The sequence below is a fragment of the Spinacia oleracea genome, chromosome 3 (genome assembly GCF_020520425.1).
Source record: "Spinacia oleracea cultivar Varoflay chromosome 3, BTI_SOV_V1, whole genome shotgun sequence".
Taxonomy (NCBI): Eukaryota; Viridiplantae; Streptophyta; class Magnoliopsida; order Caryophyllales; family Amaranthaceae; genus Spinacia; species Spinacia oleracea.
This window is the reverse complement of record NC_079489.1, coordinates 64,495,642-64,510,710: the sequence shown is the minus strand read 5'-3', so window position 1 is coordinate 64,510,710 and position 15,069 is coordinate 64,495,642.

Genomic DNA, 15,069 nt, shown 5'->3' with positions numbered 1-15,069 from the left:
ATTTGATTCGAAGTTTGAACATGGGAAAGTGGTACTTTTGTATAGAACATGAGATGTTTGAATTTGAACATTCCGGCATCACGCCATCATGAATTTGGAATTGAATTTTGAACTTGAGGTTTGGAATATGGAATGGAAAAGTCGGCATTACGTCGACATGAATTTGAACATTTGAATTTGAGGTTTTGAGATTGAAATTGGTGATTTGAACTTGAGATTTTGAAGGATGGAATTGAACCTTTGAATGCTTGAACTAGAAGTTGATTTTTGAACTTGGAATTTGAATGCTTGAGCTAGGAACTCCGCCGTGACCCCGTTGGATTGAGTTTGAATTTGAAGTTTTGACTAGAAAATTCCGGCATTATGATGCCGTTGGATTGAATTTGAAGTTTGAATTTTGAAATTTGGACTAGAAAATCCCGCATTATGACGCCGTTGGATTGAATTTGATGTTTGAATTTTGAAATTTGGACTAGAGGATCCGGCATTATGACGCCGTTGGATTGAATTTGAAGTTTGAAACTCGAAATTTGGACTAGAAAATCCGGCATTATGACGCCGTTGGATTGAATTTTGGATTTGGCATTTGTGCGTGAGGCGTGTTTGAGGGTTTTGAATCAAATGGAGTGGCACTCCTAAAAGACCTTAAATCGACGATTTTGGATGCATGAAGTTTGAATGATGCTCCTAGGGGTTTGGTTTCCTAGTTGGAGGCTAATTGGTTTTGGCAAGCTAGAACTCGAGGTTATCCATTGACGCGTGCAAAGAAGCCCACAAAATGCAGAAATAGCACGTGGTCACACTAACATGAATATGAATGCGACATGCAAAGTTCACAACCTAAGGTCGATCTAAGTTTTGTATGATGCAAGTGGTCGGTCTAAGTTTTGTATGATTCATTTTGCACAAATATGTTTTTCGAAAAATGCATGAAATGCCTAGAAATTGAAAATTGAAATCGCACTTGAATATTGTATTTGAAAAGCTCGTTTTTCGACATTCGTTCTCAAGGTTTGGGAGCGTCCTTCAAAATACAGAAATAGACTGACTCCCACTTGAAAACTCGAGCAACATGGGCAACAAGCCACTCTGAGCCACTGTGCTGGATGCAGGCAGTGGCGTTTGGCGCAGGGGCCTGCGCCTGGCGCCAATGCTGGCATCCAGAACTTAAGCAGATCAACGGCTTGATGCTCAAAGTCTGCTCGTATTTTTGAAGTTGAAATCAGGAACTCCCCAGTGGAGTCGCAAGAATCGTAGGCGGATATTTTTTCGTACTTGCCTTTTTTTTCCCTTCCTACGGGGTGGTGTTAGGACCTTTGTATTTTTGTACTTTGAAGGAGTCGCCACCAAACATTGTTTAGGGTCTCGTTTGGAAAGACCAAAAAGATGACTCTATTAGGATAAGGCTTTGAATCTTCGGTACGGATGGGTGAGATTCGGGCAAGGAAACGAGATGCTTATTCCGCGAGCTTTAGAAATAATTCAAGTGCGTGACACAACATTTTCGAAAATACCCTAGTTTAGACTATGTGGGTTTGAATTTAGAACAAATAGAATTTCTACTTTGTATTGTGGCCACTTTGCTTTAAAGTTAATTTAAGGGAACCTAAGATCGGTTTGTCCAAGAAATTGTCTTTGTTAAGCGTGGTGTAACCTTGTATTTTGTTTAATTTAGCATGTGAGGTGATGAAAGCGATAAGCAAGTAAAGTAACATCACAATTGAAAATAAGTGCGGAATTAGTAAAATACAAGACCCCCTAGAAATGGACTAGGAAGTAGAACCACATTGCCTAGAAGGACTAGGCAAGTAAAGTTGCATAATTGAAAGTGCGGAATTGAAATGCGGAATTGAAATTGCAATATTGAAAGGTGCTTAATTGAAAGGTGTGTTAGGTTATGATACATATGACAATTCATAAATCATGCGGAAAAACCATAAAGCCAGGAAAACATATTATATTCACATAATCATTTAGCATAGAATTGATGCATACATGTTGTAGCGTGCCTTCCCTAGCTGCGCCCGAACCGAACAAGAACAAGTCTTTAGGACTCCAAGTGTCGTCCCTCCGTAGATAGTCCACAGCACGTCCGGATCCGCCTTAAGCTTGACCAACTAGGATAGCCCTTAAGGTACTTAGAATTTTCGGCACTTTATAGGCAATTGTGTGACTGAATTTTGCTCTCAAAAACTCACTTTGAATACTTGAATGCTCGATGTAAATATGTGACCCTAGGCACCTATTTATAGAGTTATGGAAAAGGATTTGGAATCCTATTAGGATACTAATTTATTTAATTATAATCCTACTAGGACTCTAATTAAATAAACTAAATCTTTTAGGATTAGATTTAATCATATGACAAATCCCGGTAGCTTTAGGATTCGAGTAGCACACAAACACACACGCACGCACAGCAGCCCACGAGGGGTGCCATGCGCGCGCGCGCAGCCCGCGAGCTCGCAGCCCACTGCCGCAAGCCCACACGCTGCCGTAGCCTTGGCGCGCGCTGGGCCTGCCTTGCGGTGGGCCTGGCGCAGCCTTGGCTGGTGCGTTTGTGGCGCGCTGGCTTGCTGGGCGATGGCCCGACTTCGTGCTGGGCCTTCGTCTGGCAGGCCTCGTCCGATGCTAATTCGTACGATACGCTTCCGATTAATTTCCCGATTCCGGAATTCATTTTCGATACGAACAATATTCAATATTTCCGATTCCGGAATCAATTTCCGTTTCGAACAAATATTTAATATTTCCGTTTCCGGAATTATTTTCCGATTCCGATAATATTTCCGATTCTGACAATATTTCCGTTTCCGGCAATATTTCCGATTCCGACAATATTTCCATTTCCGATAATATTTTCCGATACGTACAATGTTTCCGTTTCCGGCAACATCTACGACTTAGATAATATTTATATTTCCGATACGATCCATATTTCCGTTTCCGGCAATATCATCGTTTCCGGAGTATTCATTTCTTGCCTGTGACGATCTCAGCTCCCACTGAAACCAAGATCCGTCGATTCCGAATATCCATAGATGGAGTATTTAATGCCATTAAATACTTGATCCGTTTACGTACTATTTGTGTGACCCTACGGGTTCAGTCAAGAGTAAGCTGTGGATTAATATCATTAATTCCACTTGAACTGAAGCGGCCTCTAGCTAGGCATTCAGCTCACTTGATCTCACTGAATTATTAACTTGTTAATTAATACTGAACCGCATTTATTAGACTTAACATTGAATGCATACTTGGACCAAGGGCATTATTTCCTTCAGTCTCCCACTTGTCCTTAGGGACAAGTGTGCATTTCCTAATTCCTTTGTCGCTCGATGCTTGCTCTTGAACATAAGGTAAGAGTTGTCATCCTTATTATGTCCAGAGGTGTTCCTCGGTTTCAGAGTTCAACTGATCAAATAAACAGATAATCATAGCCTATGATTCATCCGAGCACGGCCATGCATTTCACAGTTTCTAGCTCTCCGAGTGGCCTTGTAAAACTTTTAAGCATCTCATCCCGATTTATGGGAGGACAATCCCAATCTTGCGATCTTGAGATTAGACTTCGTTTGATAGGTGATTACCTGAGCGTTGCCTTTATAGCCTCCTTTTACGGTGCGACGGTTGGTCAACGTCAAAGCAACCAGTTCTCAAACAAGTAATCTCAAATCACTCAGGTATTGAGGATTTAGTGTCTAATAATTTTAATGAAATTTACTTATGACAGATTTTCATCTCTTACAGTAAAGTTTCATAGGTCTTGTCCGATACTAGTCTTCCCAAAGTAAGTATCTATGCAAATGATTATGACATTGCCATGTCCACATAGTTCAAGAAACAGAACTACTAGTCATCTTGCATTCTAATCGTCTAACGTTTTCTATGCGTCCAATTTTATAGAAAACTCCGACTAGGGACCATTTTCAACCTTTGACATTCAAGTTCACTTGATAGACATTTCTTAGTCACAGGACTGGTCCTGACAGTCTATCTTGAATATATTGTCAAATTGAAGGAACTCATCATTTAATACTAAACCATGATTAAATGGAATATGAAAATATATTTCATATATGATAAATGTTCAACCCCAACGTTTTACAACCATGGGTCTCTAACCCATCTTTAAAACATTTCATGGAATTCAAAGCTATGCTTGATTTCCAGTGCTACAATGTGAGTGTTGCTTCTCACTTGTTGCATAGGTTTAGTTATCATGCTTTTCTAATCTTAATATCCTTTTCATCGAATGTTCTTCGAGATATGATGATAAGATCTTTTGAGTATGTTTATTTTGTGATCTAGTCTTTCTTACTTAAATAGTGGTTCTACGCATTTTGCAATGAAGAACCATCAAGTCAGCAGACATGTGATCCAGCCAAGTTCAGTGAAGAACTTTTAATGTAAACAACTCAGTTTTATTGCTTCTTAGGCAATAAGTACTTCTACTTCAACTGTATAGGTTGCTAGTAATGCTTTGGTTTGGATTTTCTTATCCAAGCAGTTCACGGATATGTGGAAGACTTTCCAGCTGTATCTTAGAACATAGAAATTAATATTTAATTTCCCATGCAACAACTCATGGTATCCAATCCATGTTGCCATTTCAAAACACGATGCTCTATAGCTCGTCCTTATCAATGGTTAACTCCAAAGGGTCTTGCTTGATCCTTTGCCAGTGTTTATGCGTGTAGCATCAATATTTAGCATATCTTTATTTCCTTGAATCCAGAACTATTCCTATGTACCTTTTCAAGTACCATAAGTATTCTTGATCTCAATCTAGTTGATCTTCACTTAGATCAATAGAGATTGGTATATGTTCGTCATGCCTAAAGTCATACGATACGTTTTTGGCGATCCTCATATTATATCATTCATGATAAATTCTTTTGCAGAATAATTCCCAATTGAATTCTATTCATGTAACTTTAGCTCATCTAGTTTCAGTAGATACTAAATCCAGCTAAATTCTTTGACATATAATATAGGTTAAGAATCTTACTTAGATCCTTTGATGTTTAACTTTAGTAAATGCTTATACATAGTTAAAACATTCTTTACTTAGATTTATTCACATGGGTCGAATATCTCCAATGGAGTCTTTCGTGTTTGATTTAGTAAATGCCATTACTTAATCTAAAACATTAATATAAGATCTTTGTAAATAGATCTTAATACCCAGTATGTACTAAGTTTCGCCTTGGTCCATCATTGATGAATAATTTCAAATCTAAGTCATTAGCATTTGAATGTTATTTCACAATAGAGAGATATGTGTGTGATACACATAGGACCAATTAAGTCTTATGTACTCCCACTAAACTTCTTATACATCTATAAGAATCATGTATATTTTATGAAACTAAAATGCTTATTAGCTTCACTTAAAATACAGTTCCAATTCCCAATTGCTTGCTTAAATCTGTACTTAGATTTTATAAGCTAGCTTTCCTTTTCAAGCATTTATTTGGATCCACAAATTCTATGACATACCATGTACATATTATATTCCAACATTTGATTGAGGAATACGTTTTGTCATCCAATTGCCATATGTACCAATATGCAATCATTGCTTGAATTATAGACTTAAGCATTACGATTTTGCATGAGGTTTCAACACAATCCATGCCATGAATTTGCTTGTAACCTTTAGCAACTAATCTAGCTTTGTGTGTGAACACAATTCCATGTTTGATGGTTTTTATCCTTAAAACAAACTTGCAACCAATAGGTGTGAAACTATTCTTGCAAATCAACAAAATTTCAATTTTGTCATCAAAACATTGAGTATGTTTTATGGCCTCTAACCATTTAAAACATTTGAGTCTATATATGGCCTCTAACCATTTTAGGGAATCTGGGTTTCGTCATAGCTTTCATACAAGTCACTTCTAATAGTTTGACTGCAAGTTGTAGGTTTCTTTAATATCTAATAGAAGAATTGCATAGTTTCAGTGACCTGAACTCCATGTTTCTTCACTATCTAATAGAAGAATCTCATAGTTTCAGTGACTTGAACTCTATGCCTACTTGGGTATAGAACATCAAACAATAGAATATCAATAGCCACTTGAAAGTCCTTTGAATATTCTGTTCTCCTTGAAGCACTTGTAAAGTCTTCTAAGAGATGTCTATTCTTTAAAAGCCACTTCTAAAGTCCTTAAAGAATACGTTCGGGTTTTCTGAAGCACTTCGAAAAGCCTCCGGAATGTCCGTTTATGTTTGTTGTTCGCCTCGAAGACTTTCGAGGTCTATTTTCTCCCACTTGTCATTTTGGAAACGAATCTCCAAAAGGACATTATTTCGAGCAAACAAACATTATGTTCTCAAAAATTCGTGGTAGAAACAATACCCTTGTGTCTCATTTGAATAAATCACAATGAAACATATATCTATACTTGGGCCTTAGTTTGTCGAATGACAAACACTAAGCTCCCACTGAGTTTAGGAACTCTCTAGATATATTTTATGAAAAGTTATTCTGAAATTACTTTTCAATAGCTTTGACGAATTTGGTTTAGTTTGGTGGTAGTTGAGCATTTTGTTTTAGAAATTATAGGAAAAGTCTTTATGATCCATCATTGATCGAATCAAGTACTAATTGACTTCGATTATTCCAACGTAGATATGCCATATCTTATGGAGCTAGATTGTGAAATTACAACACACAATAATTGATGATCATATTTGGTCTCAAGTAATCATCAACATGATCTAACCTAGATCTTTATGATTTCTTGCCAAGTGGATTTTATACTTCTGAATCTTTGAACTAGCCAAACAGATTCAACTTATATCACATTTGAGTAAATAAACCTATATTCACTCAAATCCATGTGAAATAATAAAGTCATAAAACCTTTCTTTAGCTTTGAACTCTATCGTCTAGGCGTTCTAACAATAGTTCATATTCTTTGTTACTTTCAACAAGTAAGACTAGTTGTCTTAAATTGATTTAGAAATCAATAAACTTTCAAAAGTCCATCAAAATAGAGCTTTTGAATGTTAACTTATTGATATGGTCTAAGCAACAATGCCAAAGATTAGTGGAACTCAAATCAAGGGGTTGATTTGAACCTAGTAAAGTTCTTTAAAGAGTTGTTTGTTTTAATCAAGCATATTGACTCATCCCGTAAATGACCATTTCATTCAAATAAACAAACAAACAAGCATTGTTTTTGTTCTTCTGAATGTGAGTCTTTCTGTGTTTGAAGCAGAAATTTAGGTATGCTGATTATGGAACAAAATAGCCATTTAGTTCCAGCCTTTAAAACAAACTAGATGACCCTACAACTAATGTAGCATTGCCATGCTTCATTTCCCACTTGTAGGCCATTAGTGTAGCCTAGCTTCCATTATTTGAGTTATTACCGAAGTAAGAACCTCAAGCGGTATATGATACCAAGGAAGTTTGATTCCTAGGTCACTTCTCTTTAAACATAAACTTATAGGTAGAAACGGAATTATAAATTCCTTTCATTTGTTCCTTTGTTTTCCTATTTCTTGTACCCTTTCTTATAGTCTTAAGAATTGAATTCTTTAGTGTTGACTTTTATACTTTGTTAGACATGTCCAATGTCACCAACAAGGTTCTTTACCATTTTAATTTATGTTGAATATTTTTTTTCAACTAGATGATCTTACTAGAAGCTTCTAAAGTTCTCTAAGCATCGATCTATTCGAATGTCTAGGGACTAGACTCATTCGAGAAATAAATGGACAAAGATATTAGGTTGTTAACCATTGGTAATGCTGAGCGTTTAAACTCAATGCTTTATGATCTCAAAACTACAGTGTATTTTGAATTCACAAGCACCAATTGGTTTGCCATTCGATTTTGATATTCGAAAACAACCATAAAAGTCGCTAAAAGAAACGTACATTTTAAATTGCTCACTTTCTCTCCTTTCCGTGAATCGTTCTTGGATTCACTACCAATCGAGGAAATTTACTGTTACCTTTCTAAAAGGATTTACTGCAGTGCAAGATATTTAATTATAAACAATAATTAAAACATACATTGAAGCATGCAAAGTCTAAACATTTATCATGAGTAATAACTTGAAAAGCAATCATGCAATTTAAACAAGTTATTAGCATTTTATTCGAATTTATTGTTCCGGCAGGTGTGAATAAAATGATTCCAAGATCCTAAAATCATTGAAGAACTAAGCACAGTTTGTCGACTTAATCCTAAAACATCTTAGGTAAGCAAAAGCCTTTTGCTAATAGTCTAGAAACTATTCTTGGTTGATAGGTACGTCTAAGAACTTATTAGGTAAACCTATCGATTTTGCCACGACATAAAAGGACTCCTTACTTATATCGTTGAGTTTCACCAAAACTAACATGTACTCACAATTATTTGTGTACCTTGCCCCTTTAGGACCAATAAGTAACACCTCGCTGAGCGAAAACTATTACTAGATTGATGTAAAGGATATCCAAGCAAGTGTATATTTTGGCATGGCACCTTTTAAATCAATTTTTAAGTTTGGAACTTAAGGCTCTTACTATGTTGGTTAGATTTTAAGTGAACTAAAATCCTTAATCATGCAACATAATCAAGCCGTAATCTCATGCATTTTAAGACATATTTAAAGCAATAAATAACTTAAAACATGCATAAGATAAATGTGATCTAGTATGGCCCGACTTCATCTTGAAGCATTAACTTCAAAGTCCGTCTTGAAAATCTCCGTGGGAGGCACCATTTTCTTCAAATAGGATAAGCTATAATTAAAACTAATTACAACTATTTGATGGTACGCATACCATATTTGAATTGAAAAACAACTTTGGTACTTTAGACCAATTACATTCAAATTAATGGTACGCAGACCATATTTTCTATCCTATTTGGGCCATACTAGTCACTTCATAACCTGCAAAACAGTACATATACAATATATACCATTCACCCATTCATTATCATGAATGGCCCACATAGCTGGTTAGTAAAACACATTATGCATCACGTAAACATTTGCAGCAATTAATCAAGGGCACCAATAATCTACCAATTATTCAGTCCTTATTAATTCTAATCAAGTTGTTTTAACCTTAAGGATTTGTAGACCTAATCAAGAGTTTATGACTAAAAGGGCTCCCACTTAAACCAATAAATTCATATGCTTTACTAATTTTAAACATAAAAATGTATTTCTAGTCTAACCGGAAACATACAAATTTAATTAAAATTTAAAGCTCATATAAATTTATAATTGAATCCAAAAAGTTTAATTTAATTTCAGTCGTATTTAAATTAATTCATGATTTTAATTTTAGTAAAATAATTAGAATAAATAAAATTTATTATAATTACAATATTCAAAATTAAAATCCAAGAAAATAATTTAAATTATTAATTTTAAAATTAATTAAAATTACGTAAACTGAAAATTTCAAATTAAAATTTCAAAACGATCCAATCGCAACGCAACAACCCCACGCAACGCACGCCCATGGGCCACACGCACACAGCCATAGCTGGCCATGTGCGCGCAGCCCATGCGCTGCGTCGCATCGCTGCTGCTGCTCTCCTTCGCAAGGCATCACGCGAGCTGGTGCTCGCTGCGCGCGCCAGCACTCGATGCACGCGAGCCATCGCTCGCTGCGCTCGCTCGCCAGCGCTCGCTTCATGCGAGCCAGCGCTCGCTGCGCGCGCTCGCCAGCGCTCGCTTTATGCGAGCCAGCGCTCGCTGCGCCCGCTCGCCAGCGCTCGCTTTATGCGGGCCATTGCTCGCTTCGCGCGCTTGCCAGCGCTCGATCCTGCGAGCCTCGCTTGCTGCGCAAGGCATCGACGGTGGGCGTAGCACTCGTGGCACGCGAGCTTGCGCTCGCTGCGCGCGAGGCTCCGCACGCTTGCGCGAGGCAGTGCGCGCTGTGGCGCAGCTCGCTTGCTGCCCACACGCGACTGCTGTGCCTTGCTTTCGCCCTCGCCCATTCGTCCATTGCTCACAGCCCACGACACAAGGCAGGGATGTTGCCTTGTGCTCGTGCACCATGGCCTTGCTCATTGCATTCGTGCCGCATGGGCGACGAGCTCCCTTGCTCGTCGTCACATGCTCGCACTATACAACACCCCTTAAGGGTAACACGTAGCGTCCATTGCTTTGTGCGTGCAAGTTATATGAGCGAATCGCATAAAATTTAAAAAATTTATATTTAAAATTAATGACAAATTAATAAATAATATTAATTTCATAATTTTAGGGCGAAAAAATCGAAAATTTATTATTCAATTGATTTCCGATTAACATGGATTCAAGTCTAGGTCATAAAAATTTAAAATTTAACATAAATTTACAATTTTTATGGTGGTTTTTAATCATAGGTATCTAATTAAATTATAATTAATTATGAAAATCAAATTAATTCTAAATTATTCTAATTTTCAACAAATTAATCATAATTACAAATTAGATTGCATAATTAACAAGGCTAGGCATTCAAACTTGTTAAACATATACAGTAGGTCAATCAAAAATTCAAGATTTATCAACAAGAATCGCAAATATTTAATTTAACATCTTAAATTTACGAAATTTTGCATTCGAAAAACTAAAACCTCCGAAAAGTCATAGTTAGGCTTCGAAATTGAGAATTCTGGGTTCGGCAGAAAAATAATTTTTTTTTTGTCAAAATTTTAGAATGCCTTTTACATGCGGAATTGACACAATAATCACTTGATTTGGATGAGTAACGAAGAAACTGCCGAAAAATTTCGTACGTATAATTAAATAAACGCAATTTGCAATTAATTAACAATTACGAAAATTAATCACCCCTTTTAATTCTTGCAAATTTGTAATATTTAACCATGTTCATGCAATTTTAGATTATGAAAATAATAAGAGGCTCTGATACCACTGTTAGGTTATGATACATATGACAATTCATAAATCATGCGGAAAAACCATAAAGCCAGGAAAGCATATTATATTCACATAATCATTTAGCATAGAATTGATGCATACATGTTGTAGCGTGCCTTCCCTAGCTGCGCCCGAACCGAACAAGAACAAGTCTTTAGGACTCCAAGTGTCGTCCCTCCGTAGATGGTCCACAGCACGTCCGGATCCGCCTTAAGCTTGACCAACTAGGATCGCCCTTAAGGTACTTAGAATTTTCGGCACTTTATAGGCAATTGTATGACTGAATTTTGCTCTCAAAAACTCACTTTGAATACTTGAATGCTCGATGTAAATATGTGACCCTAGGCACCTATTTATAGAGTTATGGAAAAGGATTTGGAATCCTATTAGGATACTAATTTATTTAATTATAATCCTACTAGGACTCTAATTAAATAAACTAAATCTTTTAGGATTAGATTTAATCATATGACAAATCCCGGTAGCTTTAGGATTCGAGTAGCACACAAACACACACGCACGCACAGCAGCCCAAGAGGGGTTCCATGCGCGCGCGCGCAGCCCGCGAGCTCGCAGCCCACTGCCGCAAGCCCACACGCTGCCGTAGCCTTGGCGCGCGCTGGGCCTGCCTTGCGGTGGGCCTGGCGCAGCCTTGGCTGGTGCGTTTGTGGCGCGCTGGCTTGCTGGGCGATGGCCCGGCTTCGTGCTGGGCCTTCGTCTGGCAGGCCTCGTCCGATGCTAATTCGTACGATACGCTTCCGATTAATTTCCCCATTCCGGAATTCATTTCCGATACGAACAATATTCAATATTTGCGATTCCGGAATCAATTTTCGTTTCGAACAAATATTTAATATTTCTGTTTCCGGAATTATTTTCCGATTCCGATAATATTTCCGATTCTGACAATATTTCCGTTTCCGGCAATATTTTCGATTCCGGCAATATTTCCATTTCCGATAATATTTTCCGATACGTACCATGTTTCCGTTTCCGGCAACATCTACGACTTGGATAATATTTATATTTCCGATACGATCCATATTTCCGTTTCCGGCAATATCATCGTTTTCGGAGTATTCATTTCTTGCCTTTGACGATCTCAGCTCCCACTGAAACCAAGATCCGTCGATTCCGAATATCCATAGATGGAGTATTTAATGCCATTAAATACTTGATCCGTTTACGTACTATTTGTGTGACACTACGGGTTCAGTCAAGAGTAAGCTGTGGATTAATATCATTAATTCCACTTGAACTGAAGCGGCCTCTAGCTAGGCATTCAGCTCACTTGATCTCACTGAATTATTAACTTGTTAATTAATACTGAACCGCATTTATTAGACTTAACATTGAATGCATACTTGGACCAAGGGCATTATTTCCTTCAAGGTGCATAATTGAAATTGCGGAATTGAAATTGCAATATTGTAATTGAACTTAAGCACATGAGATCCGGACGCCAAACGGCTACTTAAAAATAAGTGCGTCCGACACGGATTCAAAACTAAAAAAATCTCAACTTTAGGATGAATTTTTCACCCAAAGTATCCTAGATTTTGCACATAGAACTTGAACTTGAAAGGTTTGAAACTTGAAATATTTAACTTGAAATGTTGAACTTTGAAATATTGAACTTGAACTTGAAACTTTGAACTTGAACTTGAAACTTTGAACTTAAGAGTCTTGAATCTCAAAGATCGGACCTTTTAATGTTGAAAAGGCTTAATCTTTGATGTGCTCTTACTTTGAAATAATCCTAGTTTAGGGAAGTGATTATGAACAACCCTAAACATTATTGGATCTTGAAACTTATGTGCACTCGGGAAACTTATTATAAAATTAGGAAAGTAGTAAATTCTCTCTTGAATCTAATAATGTAGAATAGTATATTGAATTGCATTATAAATTGTGATCATGAACCACATATTTATAGGGTGGAAATAACGGAGTTTGAATTCTACTAGGAATTGAATAACTAAATCCATTAGGATTCTAGTTAAATAATATCATTAGAATTTTAGGTTTAATCAAATACTTAACTATTTCAGATTTAACCAAAATATCCGATTTGAGTAGAATTAGGAAAACACGATACTTGACAACGAAGTAATCATAACCGTCCAAGGCTTGGTCATGTAGCACGCACAACCCGCAGCCCCGCAGCACGCAAGCCCACGAGTGGCGCTACTTCTTGCTCGGTTGGCCCAAGGGCGCTGGGCGCTGGCAGCAAGCACGCGGCCCAATTGGGCGCTGCTTTGCTCGGCCTGCTTTGCTCGGCCTGCTTTCCTCGGCCTGCTTTGCTTCGCTGCTCCCGCGCGCGGGCTTGCTGGTTGCTGGGCCTGGCGCTTGTGCTGGGCCTTGCGTCTCGCAAGCTCGTTCGTCGATCGTTCGTACGTCGCGCTTCCGATTCGTTTTCTGATTCCGGAATTCATTTCCGATTCGAACAAATATTCAATATTTCCGATTCCGGAATTTATTTCCGAATCCGACAATATTTTCGATTCCGGCAATATTTTCGTTTTCGACAATATTTCCGATTCCGACAATATTTCTATTTCCAATAATATTTTCCGATACGTACCATGTTTCCGTTTCCGGCAACATCCGGATAATATTTATATTTCCGTCATGATCCATATTTCCGTTTCCGGTAATATCATCATTTCAAGAGCATTCTATATTTTGCCTTTTGACGATTTCAGCTCCCACTGGAACCGAGATCCGTAGTTTCCGAATGTTCATAAATAAAGTATTTAATTCACTTTAATACTTGATCCGTTCACGTACTATTTGTGTGACCCTATGGGTTCAATCAAGAGTAAGATGTGGATTAATATTATTAATTCCACTTGAATTGAAGCGGCCTCTACCTAGGCATACATCTCACTTGATCTCACTGAATTATTAACTTGTTTAATTAATAATGAACCGCATTAATTAGACTTGGCATTGAATGCATACTTGGACCAAGGGCATTATTTCCTTCAGTCTCACACTTGTCCTTAGAGACAAGTGTGCATTGCCTAATTCCTTTGTCGCTTGATGCTTGCTATTGAACATAAGGTAAGAGTAGTCATCCTTATTATGTCCAGAGGTATTTCTCGGTTTCAGAGTTCAACTGATCAAATAAACAGATAATCATAGCCTATGATTCATCTGAGCACGGCCATGCATTTTGAGTTTCTAGCTCTCCGAGTGGCCTTGTACAACTTTCAGCATCTCATCCCGATTTATGGGAGGACTGCTAGAAAAATCTCATCTTTAACATCCTCCATGATTTGAAATTTTCTAGTTTGAAGAGAGTTTTCTCTCATTTAAACATCATTGAACTTGAACATTAAATTTTGTATTATGAACTTGAATGTTCATCTGTTCTAGTTTATAAAAGGGATTGCACTTTTCATAAACATCCTTGAACTTTTGAAAAGGATTGGATTTTGTAAGATTATATGATGCTTGTGTAAAGAGAAAATCTTTCAAAACTGTAAGTTCCTCATTGTACTAATCATTTTTGAAAATAAAGCTTGAAACTTGCATTTGAATATTGAAACGGTGTTCGAAAATCATTTGAGAGAGATTTCAAAAATGAAATTCTCCCAATTCTTCCAAAGATTGCACCTCTGTATATTGTTCCTAGTTTGTCATGAGTATGAACTCAAACACAAACATCATTGGAGTTTGAATCTTGGATCAGAAAGGTAGAAGATTAGAATAGATCATAGTAATTTAGAATAGGGATTCGGATTACCTTGTTAGGTTTAGGTTATGCCTCCGATTTGAACTCCCAATTGCTCTTGATATTAGGAAAATTGTAGGATTCTTTAAGTTTTGAAGATTAAATTATATTTTGTATTGATTTGTGTTGAGATGAAATTTCTGGATTACGACCTTGTATTAAAAATTTCTCCTCCCCTTCTGCGGTGGAAATGAGGGGTTTATATAGGAGAACATCCTGCTATAGGAAGAGCAGGCCAGTGTCTGGCGCCTGGGCAGCGCCCAACGCTAATGACGTGTGGCAGAAGCCGAAAAAAAGGACGATGACACCATCCTTTTGATAGTTGGCATCGTACCTTTTGTACGATTTGGATTTTAGCGCTTTTCTTGGAGACTAAGGCAAAGGTTTGCGGCTAAAAAACCACCTTTTTTTATTCGGGATTTGAATTTGGACTCGGTTTTA